Here is a 5002-nt window from a genome sequence, read left to right as displayed (position 1 = left end):
AGCTTGGGCAGCAGCTCAGCTCAGCAGGTAAAGTGGTGAGAGCAGGTCCCTGACCACAGCACATGCTCCATGACACGTGGGAGCCATGCTCACATACACATTGTTTATAAATGCTAATAGAAATAAAAATAAAGGTTTCTAAATTAAAAATTAAAGAATAAACTGGTGGTGGTAGCACATGTCTCTAATCCCAGCACTTGGGAGGCAGAGGCAGGTACATCTCTGTGAATTGGAGCCCGGCCTGGTCTACAAGAGCTAGTTCCAGAAGAGCCAGGGCTACACAGTGAAACCCTGTCTCAAAAAGGAAAATAATAAAGGAGGTGAGAAACTGAGAAATACCCCTGACATGGACCTCTGACTCTTGCATACACAAGGATTCTTGTGCCTCTGCAATACATACATGCACATACATGAACACATATGCACATGCACCCTCCCCCACAGGCATGCGGGGCACTCTTTTAATTCCCAGAACTCTGGAGGTAAAGGAAGGCAGGTCTTTCAAGTTTGACAGCAGCCTGGTCTACCTAGTGACTTCCAGGCAGAACTATTTGGTGAGACTCTGTCTCAAAACAAAACAAGACAGAAATAAAGTCAATCTAAAAGGAGGGGAACATCCCCCTCTCTCATCCTTTCCTCGGCCCCCTGCATGAAAATCCTATCAGTCAGAGAAGTGCGTCCCCTGAAATCAGCAGAGGGGGTGGCTCTCGCCCCAGCTCAGGGCATCCTCATTGCCCACCTGTCAGTCAGGTGTTGGCTCCTCCCCAGCCCCTCCTTGGGTCCACTGCAGCCCCCAGCCCACAGATATTCTTTTCTCCACAGCACTTCACAGATTGGACCCCTTGCCAGCGGCAGGCAGTTGACCTCAGGGGTCACTCTCCAAGGTGTTTTGAGTCACTGTGACAGAGCTGACCATAGAGAGTGTTGGCCAAGCTCTCTGTTTCACAGAAAAAGAACAAGGGGTCCAGACTGCTCTGACAGGGTCCCATGCCGGGACAGACGGGCTTCAAGCACCAGAGGAATCAGGGACCTCGGGGGTCCAGGCAGTATCACCAATGGCCTTAGGGCTGAGCCAGACTGCAGTCTTCTGCCTGCTAAAGGTGCCGTGTGCCACCCGACACCGGCTACCAACTCCTGCCCTCTCCCTAGCCAGTCTGCCTCTGTGTCTCTGAGTTCTCCAGGTTTCAACACGGCCATTAGCCCAGCGAGTGACTGACCACTAACCTGTAAAGGAAAAGTGGTATCCACTGGCCTGCGCAGTGGTCGTTATTATGGAAATGGACGAGCAAAGGTTCAAGTCCCACATCTGCCACGTGAAATCTCTGGGTCCATGGGAAAATGATGCAGACTGTGTGCCTGTTGACTGTGGGTTGGACCAACTGTCCCTGGGGCTGCCATGCAGACTATGAGCAGCCAGGACATGGACAGGAGGCATAGGGCACTGGAGAGCAGCCAGGTCCTCAGCGAGGCGCAATCAGCATCTCTGCAGAGGAGACAAGGGACTGGGAATGCATGGAGAGACGAAGCTGTGTGCATCTATGAATCCCTGCGAGACAGAAAAAGGCTGGTAACCCCGAAGGAGGAACTAGTCAGCACGGTCACCCAAACCCAGCTACAGCTGAGAGTCCTGGATAAGCCACCAGAAGTCCCATGGTTTCTGGTAAGTACCTGGGGGATGCTAGGACTTGGAGACACCTCCCAAGTCCCCACAGATACTGAGCCCCCTGTGTATCCCAGGTGCTGTACGGTGTACAGACACTGACTCTAAGCCTTGGCAAACGGCATGGCACTGACCAGGGTCTTCCCACGTTACCTCCCAGCTAGAAGACCCCAAGGCAGCCAGCCAAGACCAATGACACAGGTAGAAAACCCTGCCTGTCACTGGGTTGTCATTCCATCCCCAACTCCTTTCCCCAGATGATGTGCCCAGATAAAAAACATTCACCGCCCAGACTCCTTTGCAGCTAGCCAGACCTCCGGATGAAATTCTGACTATGAGATGACATCATTGTTGTGAATAGCCAATCAAATGTCTTTCTGATTAAAAAAAAAAAAGACTTGCCTCACTCGGTGGTGATGGTACATGCCTTTAATTCCTACACTTGGGAGACAAAGGCAGGTAGAATTCTATGAAATCAAGGCCAGCCTGGTCTACAGAGCAAGTTCCAGGACAGCCAGAGCTACATAATAAAACCATGTCTTCAAAAACAAAACAAACGACCAAAAAACAACGAAAAATTAACTTGCCTAGAAAGCTGTGTCCCTCCCCCATCCCCCGAGACACACACACAGTTTTTTTGGTCTGGTGGAGGTAGCCACTTTGTGCCAGTGCGAGAGCCACGTGCTAGAGAAGCCAGAAGGGCATCTGGAGAGGCCGCCCAGCTCCGCCGGCCTCCTGCGAGGCTTTGTGTCTCCTCTTTATGCCATCATGCTTGGGTTTCTGCGGCTTGCGACTCACTGCGGATCCTGACTCATCGCCAGGCCGTCTTGGGGACCTTCAGAATGCTCAGCAGCACATCAGCCAGGACAGCTGTCGTGGGCGAGAGAGCAAGAGCACAGCTGGATGAGTCAGTCCTGAGGCCCTGGGGCCTGAGCAGCAGACTGGCCCTGAAAGGGAAGTGCCGAATGCTTCTTCGGGGGGCCTGGGGTCCCTGAAGGCCCACACTGTGTGGCCCCCAGCAAGTTCCTTTCCCTCTCCGGGCTTCAGTTTCCCTTACAGTGTGGACTTGGTGGCTTTGGTGGAGTCTGGTGGGAAATGAGTGTTCCTTTTGTCCTCATATTCAGTGAGGAAGTAGCTGTTTGGTGGGAGAGGGTCTAGGAAGGGCTGGCATTGGTTTAGCTTATGTGCTAAGAGTCATTCGTCAGGAGGATGAAGAGATGGTTAGGGTCAAAGCACTTGCTGTGATGGCATTCAGATCCTTCCTGTCCATGTAAATGCCAGGTGGGCATGACAGAGACAAGGGTCCTTAGAGCAAGTTGGCTGCTAGATGAGCCAATCCTTGGGCACCGTGTTCACGTGAGACCTTTCTGAAATGAATAAGCTGGACAGTGACCAAAGAAGACTTCTAATGTCAGCATTGAACCTCCACATGCACATGAACACATACGCACACACGTATGCAGCCACCCACATTCCAACATGGATACCTGTACCATACACACACACACACACACATACATACACACACGCACAGTGGGAAGGGCCAACAAAATGGTTTAGTGGATGAAGGCTTGCAACAGGAGCCTAACAATCTGAGGTCAGTCCCCAGAACCTACAGTGGCTGGAGAAGGCCAAATTCTGAACGTTGCTCTTGGCCCTTCACATCACGGCATGTGCACCCAAATTCACGTTAACATACATTATGAAATAAAATAGCATGTCATTGTGTAGTCAACAAGGAAATGGGTTTGTATAGGCTGAGCCCATGCAGAACTCTAGATCTGGGGTTCGGGAACAGGCTTCACTGTCTTTCCAGTTATGGACAGACCCATGGGAGGTGAAGCTGCTGCCCCCCAAAAACACAAAAGCAGGTCCAGGCCAAGACTCAAGTCTTCCTACCAAAAAGTGGCACTCCGAAAACAACATTGCCCTATCACCGACCACTGAGGGGACAACGTCTGCAAGGGTGGACAGATGCCAGTGCAGAGCCAGCCCCAGGAGTGTTTGGAATGGCGCTGGTCAGCCACCAGAGCACAGCAGGACACGGTTCTAGTGGGGGTGTTGGGAAGGCTTCTTGGAGGATGGCACTGGCAGGGGACATTAGGAAGAAGTGGAAACAGGGTGACTGGCTTCCTGACACATGAAGCCCACAGGAAGACTGCGTCCTCCTGGTTGGGGATGACAAAGGCAGCTTGCTCTTAACTGCCTCCCCCACCAGACTGAGTACTCTTCTGAAGTCTTCCGTGCTTGGCAAGTGCAGAGGGGAGAAGGAGCTGGGGTATCCAGGACACACTAGCTGTGACTCTAGACATGACATGGATGCTGAGAAGCCAAGAAACAGGAAGTGTCAGGCTGGGTGCTGGTGGCGCACACCTTTAATCCCATCACTCGGGAGGCAGAGGCAGGTGGAGCTCTGTGAGTTCCAGGCCAGCCTGGTCTACAAGAGTTTGTTCCAAGACAGATTCCAAAACTACAGAATTTCAAAATAAAACCAAAAAAGAAAAAAGAAAAGAAAAGGAAAAGAAAGAAATGGGATGTGACTAGGGCCAGAGACAACTGAAGGCAGACAGCTCCTCCCTCTCCCTTCCTCTTTCTCTAGCCTGTATGGTCTCTCCTGGTGGGTCCTTCCCAAAATTTCCCCCTTTCCCTCTCCTCTCCCCCCCCCCACAAAACCTCTGTAATCTGAGTCATTTTGTAGAAAATGGGGGAGTGTAAGCTTCATCCCTAGATGTGGCTATGGACAGGGAAGGGGGACCTTCTTGTTCGTTCAGGTGTGGACTATTGAGTCCACCAATGCTGGAAGGGCTGGGATTCAATCAGGAGTCCTCAGTCACCAAACTGTAACAGTGGGTTTGATCTCCACAGAGACCATGGAAAGATCTGGAGGCACAGGAACCAGAGGATGGCTTTGTTTCTGAGCCATTCCTCCTGACCAAGAAGGCTCAGTATTCTCTAGATCAATTCTAAAATGCAAAATTTCAGGCTGAGAAGACGGCTCAGTGGCTAAGAACCCAGAGGACCTGAGTTCTGTTCCCAGTTCCCACAACTATCTGAACTCTAGTCCCAAGGGATCTGATAGCCTTTTCTGGTCTCTATGTGCATGTAAATGATGCACAGGCAGACAGATATGCAAACAAAACACCTATAAACATAAGAAATAAATGTGCCAGGTGGTAGTGGCACATACCTTTAATCCCAGCACTTGGGAGGCAGAGACAGGAGGATCTCAGAGAGTTCTAGGCCAGTCCCATCTACAAGGCGAGTCCCAGGGCAGCCAGGGCTACACAGAGAAACCCAGTCTCAAAATGAAAGAAAGGAAGAAAGGAAGAAAGAAAGAAAGAA

This window comes from Alexandromys fortis, unplaced genomic scaffold (genome assembly GCF_014885135.2).
Source record: "Alexandromys fortis isolate MF-2015 unplaced genomic scaffold, M_Fortis_MF-2015_v1.1 scaffold_72, whole genome shotgun sequence".
Classification (NCBI taxonomy): domain Eukaryota; kingdom Metazoa; phylum Chordata; class Mammalia; order Rodentia; family Cricetidae; genus Alexandromys; species Alexandromys fortis.
This window is presented reverse-complemented; position numbering follows the sequence as displayed.